We start from the raw sequence: 20,707 nt of genomic DNA, 5'->3' as shown, positions 1-20,707 counted from the left end.
GGTGGATGTCCATCTTATTGCCATCTTGGGAATTCGATTATTCTTTGTACAGGATATTTGACCTGCATGTTGGAGTCTTCTACACGCAATTATACTATGTCATTTGCAGAAGAAACTCCTTTGGAGCACTTCTTCATTAGTAACACAGTCCAAATAGTGGATTTTTAGGATTCAACAATTTGATTTGTTGGAAGACGTTGAGTATTTTGTTAATACTTGCTGACGCCTCTCACTGGCATAAGTAGCATAAAGAGAGGCAAGCAAATGTAATTTAAGTTTCAGTGATATACATGACCTTAGCTGGTTGGGTGACTTTCTCTCAGCCCAACCCACTTCAAAGGATTATTATTGTGGTAGAAATAGGGAGAGGAAAGAATATGATTTATATTCAGCACCTTGAGTTATTTAGAAAAACAATAAAAGCAGAGTATAAATAAACACTTAAGTAAAAATCAAATAAATGGGCACTCATTTGCTGCCAGAGACACAGAAAGAAAACCATGTTCTTTTCCCCTCACCCTGAATTGACAGTAAAGCCACAGAACCGATAGATTCTCCTTAAGTGTAGCAGTGGTGATTTTGCTAAATTGATGCTGTTTGCATCCATAAACAGATCTTGCTTTGGTGTCATCAGAGAACGGTCTCCTTTAAAAACATTTTAAAAGATTTAAAAACAAAAAACAGGCTTCTAACACAAACCTCTTAAAGTAGAGATACTTTCTTACGTTTTCCACACTTTACGCTCTGCTCTTCCCACCCCAGTAACTTTGATGCAGACGGGATAATGTTCCCCCCCCTCCAAATCCTGAAGCGTGGCTCTTGTTGGGCTTAGAGACTTTCGCGCACCTGGAGAATGGTTATCCTTTCTCTCGGGGCGATTCCCGTTTTCCTCTCTTTATAAAGTTAAAAGAGGAGCCTGCAGGATGTTCCTGAGCATCTCTAAGCAGACTCAGGTTGCTACTTCGTGCCCAGGGAACCCTCCTGGCTTCCCATCGGTATGCCCTGACATCAGACCGATTGCTCTCCTCGGGGAATTCAGAGGATACCCAGACACCGGTTCCCATCTGTTGGGGGAGCAGCATCGTCACTTCCTGGGCTTGAAAGCATTTTGAGTTTTTTTTTTCCTTCCCTCTAGTTTACCCCATTCTCAGACATCCCCCAAAGAAGATTATTATTTTTTTCTTAAGTGCTTTTCTGTGGTTATTTCAACCCAAGGTGCAGGATTGTTCTGAATCGTAAGTAATGCATGAGTCATCGGTATTATGTTTTCCTGCTGGAGGAAAAGCAGGCAAAACTGCCTGTGCCGGGGAGACATCTATATTTTGGAATAAGGGGTTTTGAAAGAGAGAGAGAGAGAGAGAGAGAGAGAGAGAGAGATCAGACGTGGGAAAGGGGTAGTAATCCTTGTGTGTTTTGATGAAGTGGATGGTTTTTGTTTGAGTTACAAGTCTAACTGGCACGGCGATGCTTTCCTTAATTACAGAAAATGAAAGGTTGCATGCATCGTGGTCTTGCCCTGGTGGTTTGCCACCCATAACCCCCCCCCCCCTGCCCTTTTTTACAACTAGACCAAAAGATCTGACAGGGGACCCACGGGGAGAAGCAAAGAGAGGGAGCACCGAGTACTGTCTGTATGAAAACATTTTGATGTTCTTTTAACCATCTGTTCTCTGCAGTAGCATTCGCCTCGCTCTGCTCGCTCAGCTGGGCAGAAGCTGTCGGAGATTCCCAGCTAGTTGCTCTGTTTAAGAAGTATCTACCTAACCATCTTAGGTTCGGGTCAGTTGGGAGTTGGGAGGCTGAGAATTTGACTTTCAAACGTTCGCGCAGAATAAGCAGAATGGAACTTTGTGGCTTAGCAAAATTTGCAGGCTGGGCAAACTCAGCTGTAGCTGCAAATTTGGGGCAGGCTAAAACTACATGGAGGACAAACCAGCATCCTGTCCTAATGTTGGAGCGCTCTGGTGAAACCAGGGTTTGGGAGAAGACAGACTTGCCCAGATTGGCCTTGTGCAGCTATGACAGAAGTTCCTGTAGCCAAAAGCACACCTCACCTTTGAGGTTTTATTTTTATTTTTTTTTCATAATGGTGATTGATGCTCAGCTATGTCCCCTTCATACTTTCACACAAGTTTGGAGAACTTGCTGTAGTAGTGTTGGGGTTTTTTTATATATAGCATCACCTCAACTTTCTCTCTCCATTGTCCATTTCTGGGTGGGTATTTTAATTGAGCAACATCGGGAGGATTACAGACCCTTCATTATTTTTTCCATTGCTTTGTGGACTTGCTTCATTGGAGTGATTGCCTGGAATTCTTCATTTATTCTTGAAAGAGAGGATGGGAATTGGAGGGATATAAAGAGAGGCAGGGGGGAGGCAGGAGAAGAGTAAGAAACTTGCGGGGTTTGAACCTGGTTCTCTGGGATGGGGGCACTGGACCAAATAGCTATGATTAAGCAAGCCAATAGAAATAGGCCGGTCATGTTTCTCAGTCCTGACAAAATAGGTGACTTCAACTCCCAGAATTCCCTAGCCAGCCATCTCAGGAATCTTCTCCAACACCAACATCAAAGGCATTAATAATAGTCTTCCTATCTTGCTTCTTCAGAGTCCATTCTTAATTTCCATAGAGTGTTACGGGGAATACTGTGGCTTGTACAATTCTTGTTTTTTGTAGTATCATGGGATCAGAATATTTTTTTCTAGAGTCTCCATGGCCCTCTACCAGGGACTACCAACATCCTGCCAACAAAAGTGCGTATAGTCAAGGCTATGTTTTTCTCATTTGCAATGTATGGTTGTGAAAGTTGGACCATAAGAAAAGCTAAGCGCCAAAGAATGGAGGCCTTTGAACTCTGGTGCTGGAGGAGGAGACTCCTGCGAGTCCCTTGAACTGCAAGGTGATCAAACCGGTCAGTCCTAGAGGATATCAACCCTGACTGCTCTTTAGAAGGCCAGATCCTGAAGTTGGCCACCTAATGAGAAGGAAGGACTCCCTGGAGAAGAGCCTAATGCTGGGAACGATTGAGGGCAAAAGAAGAAGAGGGGACAGCAGAGAATGAGGTGGCTGGATGGGGTCTCCAAAGCAATAGGCGTGAGCTTAAATGGACTCCGGGGGGTGGTAGAGGACAGGAAGGCCTGGAGGAATGTTGTTCATGGGGTTGTGATAGGTCAGACACGACTTCGCAACTAACAAGAGCAAACCAAGTATTGGCCAGTGGCATATTTCTTGACTTCTTGTTCCTTTATTGTGGATGATTGATCCTACAAGGAAGAAGATATCCATTATTTCAATGCCTTCACTCTCTATTTTAAGGCTGATTGTTCTACCGGATGCCCTTATTTTGGCCTTCTTTATATTTAATTCTAGTCTGGTGTTTTTCACTGTGTTCTTTGATGTTTAGTACCAAGGCTTGCAGTCCTAGAATAGCAGAGAGTGCCCATTTCTGAGAGCAGCGAAATTAAGATAGGAATTCAGAGAAAGCTTGCCTTCAGGTAAATCTAAAGCACCTGAAAAGCTTTAAAATTTACTTCATCGGGTCAGGACAGATTATCTTGTTCTGCTATTCCTTTTTTTTTAATTCACGGATAATGCCACTACATCACTGTGGCTTTTTAAAAGAAGCAGCATACATTCTGAGCTGATTTTCACAACCACGCTGGATTTCATTAATGAAAAATAAGTCTCTGGAGCAAAGATAGCTTATTTCTCTTAGTTCATTGTAGCCAGGCAGATAAACTTTTTATTCCCTTGCTATGCTACAGGTTAATTTGAAGCTGCTTTGTATATGGCTGTGTTCCGCAACCTTGGCATCTTTAAGAGGTGTGGATTTCAACTCCCAGCCAGCTATTGAAGTCCAGACCTTTTAAAAATGCTCTAGGCAGAGAGAGGAACACTGATACATAGAAAGCAGCACTGCAGAATGGAGCTACCTACCATCTGGCATGCAAATGGCACGAAGTGTTTTGGCTGAACCTTGGTTTATAGACTACATCCTGGACTTTGGAGGGGTGGGAACATAGCTTTATGGATTCCTTGTCGCAAGTTCTGATAACAACCTACATTTAAAAATACCAGAAGATTATAAATCAGGAGCTGTCCATCCTGGTTATCCACATGCTGGTTCTTCATGTAGAGCAGGGATCTTCAAACTTGACAGTTTTAAGACTTGTGGACTTCAACTCCCAGAATTCCTCCTCCAGTCATGTTAGCTCAGGAATTCTGGGAGTTGAATTCCACAAGTCTTAAACTTGCCAGGTTTGAAGACCCTTGATTTTAAAGGCTGTACATGAACAGCAGGTGGTAGCATTTAAATGATCTAGGCTAGGGCTAGGCTGATAGCAAAAAAACCTAAAGTCTTGGATGATGCACCACTAGGAAATTCAAATCTACAGTCAAGACTAGGAAGTAAAACAAAAAATCCCCAAAGGCAGAGGACAAGCCACTTTTATACTGCTGCCATGAAAATAATAAATATGTGTCCATGTAGACAATAGGAGCCAATCTGAACTTTTAAAAAGTTCTCCCTTTCTACTTGAGGTAACAGTGGGGAAAAACCACTAGGAATTGAGTATTTTATTAGGAGCCGAGGAAAGAATGTAAAGTTTGGCAATTGCAAAAGAAAAAAAAAAGATTTTATGTAGAAAAATTTATTTCCAGGCACCTATCAGCCCATTAAAAACGTGCCTCCCTCAATTCATTATTGCAACATTTGTCATGCGTGGGTGAAATTAGAACGCCATGGGGAGGGGACGGTGGAGTTTGTTTGCTTTTGAAATGGAAATTATGTCCGCGCGCACACACACAGAGATATATGCATAAAGGAGGAAAGTGACGGGATATGACTTTTTCCTAATTTTTTCTGTTCAGAAGCTTCCTTAGCCATCTGTGAATCCTGTTGGAGGCAGACTGATAGTACCTGAACATCCATAATCCAGCACATGCAGTTCTTCTCAAAAAAATGTTCTGCAGATGGTATAAGGAGGGGAAGAAAAAGTTACGCTCGCCCAAAATAAGACTTTTGATGGTCTCGGAAGTTTTTGTTTGGGAATTGAATTGAATTCATTTGGCTAAGCATGATTAGACACATACGGAATTTGTCTCTAGTGCAGAAGCTCTCAGTGTAGATGCAAAGCAACAGAATAATGATAACCACAATCATAATAAGTGGGACATTGATTTTGGATTTTCAGCAATGCTGGAAAGAATTGACTGGAGGCAGCAGGAATTTTGGATGATCCAGGTATTACCTTTGTTTTCTTATATCAGAAAGAAGCATTGGTTGCACTTTTGGATGATCTCTGGCGGGAGTGGGATGGGGGTAGGGCATCCATCCTTGCTCTACTTGACCTCTCAGTGGCTTTTGATACCATTGACCATGGGATTCTCCTGGGATGGCTTCAGGGAATGGGAGTGGGAGGCCTTGTGCTGTCTTGGTTCACTTCCTTCCTCTGTGGCTGCTCTCAGTTTTGATAGTGGGGGAGAGATCCAACCCTCACCCACTGCTTTACGGGGTTCTGCAGGGCTCGATACACTTTCCGCTCCTGTTCAACATTTATATGAAACCGCTGGGTGAGAACATCCGTCACCAGGGACTGATGTATCACCAATATGCTGATTATACTCAGCTGTATGTCTCGGCCCGTGGTGAGTTAAGTGTTGCTGTGTCCTCTCTCTTGCAATGCCTGGAGGCTGTTAGGGACTGGATGGTGAGCAATGGGATGAAACTAAACCCATGCAAGACCAAGTGTCTCTGGGTCTGGGGTTTGTTGGTTCGGGGAGAATTACCACCTTTAATCTTGGATGGGGTGGCACTACCCCAAACAGACCCTGTGTGCGTAATCTAGGGATTCTCCTGGACTCACTACTCTTGTTTGAAGAGCAGGTGGTGGTCGTGGCCAGGAGGGCCTTTGCGCAACTGCGGGTTGTGCACCAGTTATGCCCTTTCCTGGATCAGCGGTCCCTACTCACAGTCACTCATGCCCTGGTCCCTTCCCATCTTGATTATTGCAACGCGCTCTACGTGGGGCTGCCCTTGAAGAGCATTCGGAAGCTCCAGTTGGTGCAAAATGCAGACCCCGGTGTGCACATGTATCACCTCTCCTGCAGGAGCTGCACTGGCTGCCAATTTGCTTCCGGGTGCAATTCAAGGTGCTGGTTGTCACCTTGAAAGCCCTTCATGGCTTGGGTGCGGGTTATCTGAGAAAACATCTCTTGCCAGTGACATCTACCCGACCCATTAGAGTGAGGAGGCAGGGAATGCTGTGGGTCCCATCCCTGAGGGAGATACACCTGGTGGGACCTAGAAGAAAGGCCTTCTCCATGGTGGCTCCGTCTCTCTGGAACATCATTCCTCCAGAGATTAGAATGGCCCCTTCGTTAATACTATTCTGAAAAGCACTGAAGACCTGGTTTTGCCAGCGGGCCTGGGGAACCCAGAGAGGGATGGAACCCATCAGGTGGCTATTGTGACCCGCTGTCGTTGGGGTGGGGGGGATGGGAGTTGGTTTTTGTTTTTGTTTTGTTTTTCTGTTTTCACAAATTTGGTTCTACTGTACTTTACTAATTTATTTGATTCTTTTTGTTAGTTCGTATTGTTTTTATTTTTATTTTTTGTTTTAAATATGATTTTACATTGTGAGTCGCCATGGGAGAATAGGCGACAATATAAATCAATCAAACAAACAAACAAATAAATATCAGTCTTGGAAGTGTGTGTGTGAAAAGAGAAGGAGGAAACTACCAAATATGGGTGAATTACAACTTCCAGAATCCTTTATCATTGACCATGCTGGCTGGTGCAACCAGGAATTGTAGCTCCGCTCCATTGCCTCACAGCTGGAAACCCATCAATTTCTGCTTTAAGAGTCCAGAAATAATTTAACAAGGCGCTGTGCTGCTGGAAAAAGATGGGGCATGTGTTGAATCCAATGTGTAGGGTGGAATTTTGGAAAATGATCCAAAACAGATATGCATTGAAAAAACTTTTAAACCTGTTAGGGATACACCCTAGCAGAATCTGCACGGCAGTCAGGCAGGCAGGCAAAATATGTGAGATAAACGTTTTTGTAGCTTACACTCAGTAAAACAGATACACAGTGCTAGTTAAATAGTTTATTCCAGTAAGAGTTATAGCATAGTCAAACAGTCCGTATATCATTCACTAATTCAGTCCATCCAGGGATTATTCAGTTGCAAAATCCAGTGTCGAAAAAGAGAGGTCAGTAAACTTACAAATATCAGTCCAGTAATATATCTCCTCGCAGTAGAGATATGAAGAAGTGAAAACCTCCTTTCTTCCTCCAACGTTCAGCAACTCAGCAGTAGGGAAAACACGCAGTTAACAAACCATCAATTCATCAAACCAGTCAATCGTCAGGAATCGTCAGGTTCTCTTGCTCCCTCTTATGGCGGTTTCACACCACACCCAAAATTACATGCTTTGCAGTTTAAAGTGACACACACTTAAACTTACAATCATAGTTTATATATATTATTTTACCCAAACTACGTTAGGTAACCTATGTTATTCCTAACAAAACCCATTTAGTAAACAGACTATATCTGGAGAAAAGGTTTTACAGTGCAGTAGCTATTGTTTAATGCTCTGATTTTATCCTCAGAACTGACCACAGCTTTTGCGGGGCGGAATGGCAAGGGGTTTAAAGATGCTAGTTGGAAAAAAATTCCCCTGTCTGTTAAGCTGAGACTTATACGATTGGTAGGAAAGCAGATTTCCAATTCAAATGCGTGAAAGGTTAATATATCATCTCCATTCATTGGAATGTGCCTCTAATTGTATTATTCCATCTCTAATGGATGGATAATTTTATTTCACCCATGATCAGGATCAGACTAGTCCATTGGTTTTGAGGACATTTCTAGAGCTCTTGAACTCATAAATGGATATCCAAGTTTGAATGAAATAAATCTTCAAACTTCCTTTTGGGAAAATGATTTATCTTGAGTTGGGCTGTGATGAATTAATTCCATCTTGTGGGACTCTCGATCTTTGCTTGAAAAGGAATCTGGTGGATTTCTCCGTGAATGTTTCCTTTTTCCTTTTGTTTTGGATCTTGAGGTCGAAAGGACACACTGACCAAGTATTTACCGTAAGACAGAGGGTGATATTGTGACAATATGTAGCTGGATGGAGATATTATTTCCATTGCTGGTTTTGTTTCTGTATTAAGAAGATCTCGGAGGCTTTGTGCTTTTTTATTCCTTTTTAGAATGGATGCTAAATTATGCATGGAATTGATGGTTATCTATTGGGAATTTCAGAAAAAGGATAATCCCAGGAGTTTGTTTGTTTATTTATGTATTAGAAATAAGTGGAGATTTCTTAGAGCTGAAAGGCGTTGGATGGGTTGTGCGTTTTTCTTCTCTAGCCATTGCCAGGACCTTGTATCTCCTCCAGGAAGAAATACTGTATATGGCACTTTTTAAATTGTAGTCCTTGACTTTCAATCACAATTGAACATCCATTGGGGAGTGATACGGTTATTAAATGCAACATCTCTGTTGTACATGCATTCATGGCGAATGCATGCAAGTTGCCAAGTGCCTAAATTTTGATCACATAACTGCAGGGATGCTGTAACAATGCAAGAACTGGTTACAAGTCACTTTTTCCAGCATATGTCATGATTTTGAACCGTTGTTAAAATGAACGGCCATAAGTCAAGGGCTAGCTGTAGTAGAATTGAAGCTAGAAGTAACTCTGATCAATAGATGTTATGCTACAAATACAAAGTCGATAGGAGTCAACCACAAAACTTTTCCTTGAAAAGTTCTGCATTGTTTATTTTTCTTAAGCATTTTGGATATTCATTTAATAAAAGCAAAATGAATCGCTGTGCTTACAAGACACCCAGAGAATTTCTGGATTCATTTTGGAAATAAGTACAAGCAGATCTGACCAAATTGCAAACTGATTTGGCTCAGATTCTGCTCCTGGATGTTTGTCTTTTTAATTTCACAAATTAGCCTACAACACCAGGATTTCCTTGTGGTCTCCCATCCAGGGACTTTCCCAGGGACCTTTCTGCTAAATTTCTGCTAATCCTACAGGAATTCCACTGTCATTCTACTGATGCTTTTATGCTTTTAGCTCCTGTTTCCTGGCGGTGGTTCGCCTGCTCAAAATTAGACTGGGGAAATAAAGATTTTAGCGTCATGGTTTGTTTCTTTCTCTGTGTAAAGTGTCATGTTTGCTGAGCACCTCAGTGCAGGATAAACGATGATTACTGAGTAACTGAGACTAAAGCCTAATTATTTTTTCCCATCCTTTCTAGCCTGGTTTGTGAAAACATCAACCACTTCCTACACCCCATTGGTGTGGGATAAAACAGATCGAATCTTTGAATACTATTTGCGATTTGAATGCCCCTTGACAGTGACTAATAATAAAAACAGCAATAATAAACATAAAACTTTAATATCTTTGTGCAAAGTCTGATCACTTTCACGCCTGGGAATTATTGAAGGCAATTAACCAAAAAGCATGTGGAAAACCAGCAGTAAGAACAGCTGTTTCCTTCTTTGCTGTGAGACAGAAGTGAAGCCATGAGGCTTATCTGCACTGAGGAGACTGCACGTTTTTATCCTTTTCGTTTTTGAGGTATACGTTCTCATTGACTGAAACTGTTGAGGGACAGACTGGCTCATCCAGGCAACAGAGAGGCTGGGAAATGGCTGTGGCCTAGGAGCTCTTGCCTCACAATCAGGAAGCTGTGAATTCGACCAGGGGTGGGATTCAATTTTTTTAACAACCGGTTCTGTGGGCGTGGCTTAGTTGGTGGGTGTGGCTTGGTGGTCATGTGACTGGCTGGGTGTGGCTAACTCAATATCACTCACATCGAGGCATGCATTTCCTCACCTGGCCTTTCATGACTGTGGGGATGCTGCAACAGTCGTAAGTGTGAAAAATGGTCATAAGTCACTTTTTTCAATGCCATTGTAACTTTGAATGGTCACTCCACACAAGCAAAGTACCAGCAAAGGAGGGGGAAAAAACTCCAGAGACATTCCTGAGACAGGAAGTCTAGTCCTGCCCAGAATGAAATAAGGGTTAACGGAGAGGCAGTTTCTGTAAGCAACACCAGAATGTTTCCTTCCTGCCTTCCTTACAGGATTAGGCCAGTAATTTCTTCTAACAAAAGGTTCTCCAAACTGCTTAGAATGTTAACAACCGGTTCTAGCTAATAGGTGCGAACCGGTAGAATCCCACCCCTAAATTCTACCCTAGGTAGAGGCTAATGTTTGTAGTAGACTCTCCTGCTCGAGCAGGCGAGGGCCTCCAAGGTTCCTTCCTATTCTGTTATTCTATGTTCATTTCCAAGATTTGCATGCAGAAATCCAAAAACTCCATTAGGCTCCATACTTCCATTTATTTATTAGATTTTATTTTTTTATCCTGCCTTCATTACTTTTCAAACCCAAGGTGGCAAACATACATCATATTCCTCCATCTTCCTATTATCCCCACAACAACAATCCTGTGAAATGGTGAGAAAGCAACTATTCCAAGGTTACCCGGCTGGCTATGGTGGGACTAGAACTCGCCATCTCTTGGTTTCCAGGGCAGCACCAAGGGTGGGGATTCTACCAGTTCGGACCACTTCTATAGAACTGGTTGTTACGATTCTGTGCAGTTCGGAGAACCGGCAAATCACACCATTAGCTGGCCCCTCCCCTCCCCACCCACTCTGCCCAGGAGGCTTCCCTGAGTCCCAATCAGGGGTGGTGTTCAGGGGGTTGGGGGAGGGAAAAGTGGCCTGAGAGCAGAGCTGAACCTTCCTTAAGATTGAAGCTTCTATTTTTCAGTGCAGACTCAGGCAGTAGATTGCAGAAAGATAGATTTGGGAGTGAAGCTGTGATTCTGCAAGCAGCTGAATCTGCCTGCCTGCTTTGCCTGATTTTGGGTAAAAGTTGCTCTTTTTAAAAAAATAAATAAAAAATTCAGTCTTTACATATATATTTACAATATTTACATACAAGCCACGCCCAGCCAGTCACATGACCACCAAGCCACACCCACAAATTAGGCCATGTCCACAGAACCGGTTGTTAAGAAATTTGAATCCCACCCCTGGGCCGCACTGCTACATCAAACTGCCTCTCATACTTCCGACCTAGTTTCCTATTTTTAAAAATGCAAGACTTGTTTATAGTTTCAGCAACAATACGTACAGTACAGGCTGTAGCAAACTCCTTCTCTGTTATTGCCAAGAATCCTGAATGTGTCCATAAATCAATAGATGATAAACTCTACCGAAGGAGGGTTTTTCCCCTCCTTTTTATAGAAGATAATATTGTTTTAAAAAAGTAAATCATCCCCAAGGTTTTCCGCAAGGGGCATAACTATAGAGCATTCCCCAGTAATTGAAGACCAGGACTTAACAAAGGAGAAGAAATCCCTTTCTAAATCCATTTTAGGACCAAAGCCAATTGAGAAGATTCCAGCTACTTAGAGCAGAGGTCTCCAAACTTGGCAACCTCATGACTTGTGGACTTCAATTTCCAGAATTCTCCAGCCAGCTATGCTGGCTGGAGAATTCTGGGAATTGAAGTCCACAAGTCTTAAAGTTGCCAAAATTGGGGACCCCTGGTTTAGAGGAACAGGTACAAAATGGGTGTCAAGCTATCCAGGCAACAAAGACGTTGTTAACTTTTATTGGCCTGATCCTATCCTCAGCTCAAATGTGTATAGATAATTCCTTATTTAAAGCCCCAATTGGAACCAAATGTCTATTGCTAAGCAGTGTGTTTATGTGAGACACGCCTGATTTTACAACCTTTTTTGCCACGGTTGTTAAACAAATCACTGCCCTTGAATCACTATCAATCACTAAGCCTATCTGGTTTCCCCCATGGACTTCGCTTGTGGGAAGCCAGCTGGAAGATTGCAAATGGCAACCTCAGGATCCCAGGGATGCTGCAACTATCATAAATACATGCTAGTTACCGTGTGCCTGAGTTTTGATCACGTGACTCTAGAGATGCTGCAGTGGTTGTAAATATGAGAACTATAGGCATCGATGTACAACCACAAAATTTCCATCGTTAAGCAAGGCAATTGTTAAGTGAGTTCTGTCTCGTTTTACAACATTTTGCCACGGTTGTTAAGTGAATCAACACTATTGTTAAACGAATCATGTCGTTAAGAAAAATCTGGCTTCCCCCACTGACCTTGGTGGTTTTCTTGTTGACATCACACCCACAGATGAGTCTGTCATCTGCACCTCTATAACTGTCTGGTTTGGCTTTGCAACCCAACAGGACAGACACAGACTTCAGAGGATAATTAGGACTGCAGAAAAAACAATTACTACCAACCTGCCTTCCATTGAGGACCCGTATATTGCAGGAGTCAACAAGAGGGCTGGAGCCTCGATGAGTGATATTGAGCTAGCCATGCCCCCTGGACACGCCCACCCCAAGATCAAACATAACCCTGATGTGGCTCTCAAAAAAATCGAGTTTGACACCCCTGTTCTAGTCAAGTGTCCATTTTTCTTGTTCAAATGTTGAGCGTTCAAATGTCCAAAGGCAGTCTGATTTAGCCCAGTGATATTTAGCACCCTCTGCCTTCAGATTACATCTTCCGGTTGCCATGGGTAGTTGCCCTAGGGCCTCCGGGGAACGAGGGTCATTTTTGAGGTTGTACTGAAGTGTTGAAGGAATAGACCAGGGGTGTCAAACTAGCAGCTCGCGGGCTGGATGCGTCACACACAGGCCACGCCCATCCCAGCTCCATGAATGAGAAAAACATCATAAAACGTCATGTGACAGCTATGCGACACAGCCAGTTTGACACCCATGGAATAGGCTATAATCTATCACACTAGTCCAATGCCAATTGGCGGATGTGATATGTCTTACTGACATACCATGACCCAATTAGAACCAACATCAGTGGTAGCATTTCTCTGCCATCCCTGATGATGTTGCCTAGTTGGGCAATGAAATGTCTTCAAGAAAACAACCAAGCTCAGAGAGCACCATGCAAAGGCCTGTTTTTCTGGGGTTAGCTGATATTCGGTGCTGTCACTTCCAACCTCGGTTTCATGAAACCAAGTGCCATCTGAATCCCTTGAATTGGGATCTAATTGTGCAGGAAATGGTGTTCTTAGATCAAAGTGCCCAGGAGTGCAGAGGCATCCTTGAGAATGCCTGGGGAGGAAGAGTCTGGTCAGGAAAGGTGCTGTGAAAAAAGAAAAGAAATGCAGCTCCCTTTCCTCTCTCTTTTTTCTCATTAAGTGGCGTTGCAGAACAATCTTCTTACCCAACGCTGTCTGCCTGCTGTATGACAAATAGTCCATTTGAGCATGAAGGATTGAATAAACAGAGAGTCACATGCCAGGAGCTGTGTCATCCAGTCTTCCATCAGTCTGAAATGAAATTACATTATGCCGCACAGAAATACAGCAGCATTAAGAACCCTTTTAGTGTTCTCTATCTGCCCGTTGGCGGTTATCTTTCCACAGCAAGAACATAAGTAAAAGAAGGGTGATTCATAGCGCGGAAAATGTACAGGACTCAACCACTCTCCCAGGCCTGTGTTTCTTAAGCTCAGCAACTTTAAGAGGCGTGGACTTCAACTCCCATAATTCCCCAGTGTGTTTATCCTAGAACTAAAGGAGATGCTGCGGCCTGGTACAAATAATCCTCAACTTGCAGCAGTTTGTTAGTTTAGTTTGGTTTACTTTATCGTCATTGCACCTCGTACAACGAAATTAAATACTATCTTCAGTGTACATTATGACTATGAAAATAAACACAAACACACATCCTTCACATTCTGTACATTGAATTGAAAGCCTCTGATATTGCATTAATATTGCATTGTACAGTAGAATTCAGTAGTTACTGCCCTGTTAATTGACCATTCGTAGTTATATCGGCGCTGAAAAATGTGGTTTATGACTGTTTTTTATTGTTACGACCTTTGCAGCATCCCCTTGATCACGGGATCAACAGTCAGATGCTTGACAAAACTGGTTCATAATTATGGCGGTTGCTGTGTCCCAGGGGTCACGTGATCCCCTTTTGCGACCTCCTGGCAAGCAAAGTCAATGGGGAAGCCAGATTTATTTTACAATGGTGTTACTAACTTATCAACTGCAGCAATTCACTCAACAACTATGGGACGAAAAGTCGTAAAATGGGGCAACACTCACTTAACAAATGTCTCACTTAACAACAGGAATTTGGGGCTCAATTGTGGTCATAATACCTGCATTTTACTTCGTAATGTCGTTATAAACATACCCTTTTATTCAACGAGTGCTCTTTTTCAAAAATCATTTGGGGCAAAGTAGCGCTGGATGACAAGGAAATAGAAGGGCAGGTAGTCCTTGCATTAAAACCATTTGTTTGATTACCGTTCAAAGTTCTAAAGGTACTGAAAAAAGTGATGTATGATTGATTTTCACGCTTAGGATTGATGCAGGATCCCCACAGTCACATGACCAAACGTTGGCTGCTTGGCTACCTGCATGGATTTACGATGGTTGCACCCAGTTGGGAGTTTTTGACAAGCAAAGTCAATGAAGAAACCAGATTTGCTTAGCAACCAAATGATTCACTAGCGACTCATTTAATAAACATGGCAAAAATGTGATATAATCGATCCTGATTCACCTAATAACTTAATAACAGCAATAGAAATTTTGAGCTCAGTTGTGTTTGTAAATTGAGGACTTACCTGTATTAAGCCACTGGTTTAATTCATTTAACAACTGCTTACATAAATGAAGGCACTGAAAAACAGTCCTCTCCCAGCTGGCTCAGAATTCTGGTAGTCAGAATTAGGATGCTTGGCAATCAGCCTGTATTTACAATGTTTGCATCATCCTGAAGTTGCGTGACCACCATGTGGTCCAGGGGCCCTCCAACAGGCAAAGTCAATGGTGAAAGCCAGATTCACTTAACAATTCCGTGATTCACTTAACAAGTGTGGCAAAAAAAGATCATGAAATCCAATGTGACTCCCTTAATGACCAGTTAGTGACAGAATTTTTGGTCCCAATTGTGGTCATAAGTCAAGAACTACCTGTGCCTGCAGGTACAATAGATATCCAAAGTTACCAGGTTTCCCAATTCATTGAGTCATGAGTTGTTTGTGGCTTGATTCAGACCAGATTTAACAAGGGCCACTTGGAGTGTAACCTTATGTATACATTCATATAAAATATTCTAGGTGGAATCTATCTCTGCAGCTTCAAATGGATTGTCACAGGCTTGTCATGAAGGACATCTTGAGATGGTTTGATTGCCCATCATTCTCAACCATCACAGGGTCATATTGATTTAGACACCCAGAGCTGTCGCCCAATGCAATGTTTGTCAATCTTGCAAATTTTAAAACATGAGGATCTCAACTCCCAGAATTCCCCAGCCAGCATGCACTACGCCAAACGGACTTGCTGAAGATTGGTATCCTGGAAAAAGCCCACCATTTTAAGGATAAGGTAACCTTGTGAAGGGCAAACTTGTCTTGTCTGAAAGTGATGATCTGCATTTCACTGTAGCTTGCTGCTGACTCTCTTGGCATCTAGTCCAACATTGAATGAACCCAGTGGTGTGTTTCAGAAAATGTCCATACTGGTTCGGAGCTTGCTTTGCTTGCGCATGGTCAGTACTTAAACTCTTCCCTCTGAATCAAGGCTGATGAGCTGTGCAGGCATACCTATCGCGCATGCACCCCAAACACACGAATCGTGCGTGCAGAGCTCAGAGATGGCTCTTCCCTGGTGAGCTGTGCTGTTGTTTTTTTTAGCTCAGCTGAGGCGCAGCAATCTGCTCTGCCGTGAGAATCAGTTCAGCTAATAAACAACAGAATATAGGACAGGTGAGAAGTAACAGCAAGGGTGAATGGGCGAGGCCAGTCAAAAGATTCCCTACCGGTTCTCCAAACCAGTCAAAATTTTCCCTACCGGTCCACCAGGACTGGTCAGAACCAGCTGAATACCATTTCTGAATGAAACCCATGCCAGATACATGACTGGCCAGTTTTGAAAAAAAAAAACATTCTAAAGAGATGCCCAATTTAAATGGTGCGTAAGAAACACATTGGTCCTGAAAGAGAACCCTGGCTTTGAACAGAAGACCCAAAAGGCATTTAATTTTTTAATACCAAAATATGAGAGCCAGTTTGGCATAGTGGTTAAGACATGAGGCAAGAGACTAAGGAGGTCCTGAGTTCAAGTCCAGACTTAGGCATGAAAAGCCAGCTGGGCCTTTCACCAGGTGATGATGGGTTCTAGTCCTGTCATGAAAGCCACCTTGGGGCCTTTGGGCCAGTGCCCACTCCGTCAGCCCTAGAAAGGAAGCAGTGGCAAACCACTTACGAAAAAATTGCCAAGAAAACTGCAAGGACCTATCCAGGCAGCTTCTGGGAATCAGACACAATTGAACGGAAGAAAAAAAGAATCAAAATTCCTTTTGTAGAATGTTCCATAGATTGTGGTTTCAATGTTTGAACATAACGCTCATAAATCTCTCACTGCTCTGTACTTCCAACTTATCTTTGCTGCAGCCTCTCAGTATTTCAATATTCCCCACATTTCCAGCCTTCTTGCAAATGAAGATAATGCCAGATTATGCCTCTGGTTTGCAGGAAGCCAGTTCCCAATTGTTGTTTTAATTGGAAAAAAAAAGTATTAAAAAAAAGGCTCAGGTGGAATGAGAAAATCTTTGCCAGTACCTTTCTGCTTCCTTGCCTTTTTATAATTGAGAATAAGGTGTTTGCACTGTCAGGGGTAGCTTCCTATTTTCCTCCAAGCAGCTATAAAAATTCCAGACAAATTTTTTTAAAAGTTTTTTCGAGGTTGAAGTTTGCAGACCCCTTTTTTAGAAAAGTGGGGGGAGATGTCCTTTTCTAGAATTCTCTTATAATGGGGCTTTGGGATTTGCAATGCAAAAGCTATCAGATGATCCAGTTTAGGCTTGGTTTAAGAAAGGGAGATTCACTATGCCAATATATTCTCAAAATCCATCTATCTTTCCTTGCTTAAATAGTGTAAAGATAATTGTTTTAGTTTAAAAAGAAACTTGGTCTAATTCTAAAAATTCTTGGTTGAAAACAAAGGATATTAATCATACACTCAAATTTTGGATTAATTTCAGGAAATCATTAGATGGTACAATATACCGAATCAATCTAGAAAACCAGGTTAATTTCATAAATCACACTTAACTCGAGGGTAAGCAAGTTGTGTGAACGCAACCATATTTGACAATTAAGCAAAACTATGATATGGTTGGCTTTTGGCTTGATGCAATATGTGAGCCCAGACATTACAGCTGGTAAATCACAGGTGATGATTTACTAGTATGAAATATGTTTTTTGTCGTAGCTTCTTTACCCAGCCTTGGCAACAAAAGCCAGTTGTGTGAACCAACTCATAAATAAAAGCCAGACCAATTCTTGAATCAGCAGAAGAGGCAGAAGAATCAAGTTAGACTGGCCATCAACGCATTCAGCCAGGGTGCCACAGGTTAGGATCAAAAAAGCCAAGATTGTGGTCATCTTGTGATCAAAGCTTTGCCTGGCTTTTATGTGCTTTTTAAAGTAGAACATATTAGGAAACATCAAATTCATGAATGCTAAACTACTTTTATTATCAGTTTACAATAAAGAATCTTGCAAGTCTGAATATATCTCCCCCTTCCGTGGTAAGATACAATTTTTTTTACTACCAGTTCTGTGGGTGTGGCATGGCTTGGTGGGTGTGGCTTGGTGGGTGTGGCTTGGTGGGTATGGCAGGAGAAAGATACTGCGAAATCTCCATTCCCACCCCACTCCAGGGGGAAGGTTACCACTGGTCCTCCAAACTAAATCAGAATTTCCATTACCGGTTCTCCAGAACTGGTCAGAATATGCTGAATACCACCTCTATCCCCCTTGTTCCTTTGTCATCATAAAAACTAAGGAAGGTCAAGTCTGTGACGCATTTTCAAATTACATTTTTTGCCCAGACTCAAATTACTTTCATTTGGCCATTTGTCTTACTAGTAGTTTTTTCTCCTGTTCCTCAAAGTTATTCCTTCCTTCTGCCCATTATATTGCCATCTTGACTTTTTTTTTTTTAACCATACCATCGACAACCTCACATTCAACAAGTATGGAGATATCACATCCGAATCTAAAAAAACCAAATTACCATTAAAGGGCAGTAGAGAGTTAGTTTTCTATACCTTTTGCCTGTCCTCCAGTGGGTTTTAGTCTCCAGACAGTCTGGATCTGGCAACCTTGGTTTGATTAAAAATTGTATAGGTAATTCTGGAATTATGACTGGTCATTTAGTGATATTAAAAGTTGAACCTCCCAAAAGGTACTTATGACCCAATTCTGAAATTATAATGGCTGCCCCTCCTTGTCCAGTGATATGACCCCATTTTGGACACGCAGCAGAACTTGCAGACTTGCATTTGCAGCAATCTATGATTTGATTTACAAAGTTTTTGCCAAAAAGTTGGTTTTCAGCAAAAATGTCCCATAGAAAACAATGGATACATTAACAGCAGCATTCATTTAATGATCTCAGCATTCGTTTTACAACTGTAGCAAAGAAGATTGTAAAATGGATTGACCTGCTTTATGATTGTCGTGACTTATGGCTGGGCAGACTCCACTAAGCTTGTAAGTCAAGAACTACCTGTATAATGACCTCCATAGGTTCCATCCTGATGTGATCCTATCTGGAGCAAAATCCAATACCCCCAAGGCTAATTTTGGACTCCCAAGGCATGCTTATCAGTCTGGAACCCACATTACATATCTGATATTAACACAGATGAGAAAGTCGAGAAATATTTCACAAGAAGAGTTCTCCACTCCTCTACTTGTTGCAGAATACCTTATGTCACCAGACTTGAAACTCTAGACCTAGAAAACCTAGAACTACGCCGCCTCCGGTCCGATCTAAATATAGTATATAAAATCATACATTGCAATGTCCTACCTGTTAATGAATACTTCAGCTTCAACCATAACAATACAAGAGCAAACAATAGATACAAACTCAAGGTTAATCGCACCAAACTTGATTGCAGGAAATACGACTTCAGCAATAGAGTGGTCAATGTCTGGAATACTCTACCTGACTCTGTGGTTTCTTCCCCAAACCCCAAAAACTTTAACCCCTCACCCCTTTCCTAAGAGGTCATGTACGGGGTGCGTGCATAAGCGCACCAATGTGCCTACCGTCCCTGTCCTATTGTTTCTTTTATTTTTTTAAATTTTTCTTATATGTATCCATATATTCATAACTATGTTTTTACTTATACCTATTATCTTGTAAGCAATTGACATAAATAAATAAACAAAAACAAACAAACAAACATACAAACAAACAAATAAATAAATAAGCCAAGTTTGCTTTCCATCTTTCCCAACCTCAGGATCTTTTCCAGTAAACCCTCTCTTCTCATTTGGTGACCAGCGTATTTGAGCTTCAGCTTCAGTATCTATTCTTCTAAAAGACAGTTAGGCGGCCACTAGATGGTGGTAAAAAGAAGTAGAAAATGCTAATTTTTGCTGTGAGGTTGCCCTTTTTAGAGCACCAATGCTCTTAAATGCCTTTATGGTTATGATTTTTATTTTTGAAGCACCTTCTTCCCACTTCTTTTGGAGCATCGTTCATTGACTGAAATGCAATTTAAATCCACCTACAATGTCTCCAAAAAAATTTGTTGGCAGCTGTGGCTATAAGCGAGGCAGTTTGGCCTACTGGTTAAGGTTGCAGGTTAGAATGTGGGAGACTGTGAGTTTAAGGCCTACCTTAGCCAACAAAGCCAGCTGAGTGACTTTGGACCAATCACCAGGAGATTATGAATTTTAGTCCTGTTTTAGTCCCGTTTTAGGCATGAAAGCCAACTGAGTGACTTTGGACCAGTCACTAGGAGATTGTGAGTTCTAGTTCTGCCTTAGGCATGAAAGCCAGCTGGGTGATTTTGCGCCAATTAGTTTTTCTTGGCCCAACTCGCCTCACAGGTTTGTTGTTGTGGGGAAAATAGGAGGAAGAATGAATGTTAGAAATGTCCGCTGCTTTATATATAAAAATTACAAAGCAGAATACAAACAAATAAACAAAAAAATCAGCAACCTGCTACTCAAAAAGGGTTGAGATTTAGAACTTTATGTCCATGAACAAGAGCTTGTCTGGTGGGGAATGACGGGAAAGGAATAGTGGACTGGCAGTCCTCACAACTTCTGTTTTTAATTTTAAACTTCTACCCTTATTTTTTGTTTAGCTTTCATTGAGTAGTTCAGGAGGCCACTGTCACCTTCAGAAGGTTGAAGGTCCTCAATCCCAGAATGAGATTTTGCCATAACAGGCTGTGGGAAAATGAAGAGGACAAGTAAGTGATGTATTGGGGCCAGGCACAGAATAAGCCTCAATAATTATTTGAGTTCGGTGCAAACTGACAGCTTTATCCTATGTGCTTCTGAAAACTGAGACAACGTAAAAGCAGAAAATGTTTAGGTAAAAAGTGAAGTTAATCAGAAACTTCAAGTAGCACAGAAATTTCCAGTAACAGCAGGAAGTTAAATGATGTTTATTTTCTAGAAGTAGAAAATTAGAGAGCCAATTTGGTCTAGTGCAGGGGTCCCCAAACTTGGCAACTTTAAGACTTGTAGACTTCAGAATTCTGGGAGTTGAAGTCCACAAGTCTTAAAGTTACCAAGTTTGGAG

At 41.9% G+C, this 20,707-nt stretch overlaps 1 protein-coding gene across 5 annotated transcripts in view; it reads left to right on the top strand.

Moving 5' to 3' along the window:
* Positions 1 to 20,707, top strand: part of PRKAG2 (protein kinase AMP-activated non-catalytic subunit gamma 2) — a 271,216-nt gene that overhangs the window by 66,237 nt on the left and 184,272 nt on the right. The window contains exon 1 of one of the 5 annotated variants that reach the window (XM_087916097.1): positions 815 to 1,235. The exons of the other annotated variants lie outside the window; for them this stretch is intronic. The gene's annotated coding sequence lies outside the window, so the exon portion shown is untranslated. Of the gene's footprint in view, positions 1 to 814; positions 1,236 to 20,707 lie in introns of those variants that run through there. 5 annotated transcript variants of the gene reach the window in all.

This window comes from Pseudonaja textilis, chromosome Z (genome assembly GCF_049901715.1).
Source record: "Pseudonaja textilis isolate UNSWEBS1 chromosome Z, rPseTex1.2, whole genome shotgun sequence".
In the NCBI taxonomy this organism is placed as follows: Eukaryota; Metazoa; Chordata; class Lepidosauria; order Squamata; family Elapidae; genus Pseudonaja; species Pseudonaja textilis.
The sequence above is the reverse complement of the archived record's forward strand: the minus strand, read 5'-3'. Positions and strand labels throughout refer to the sequence as shown.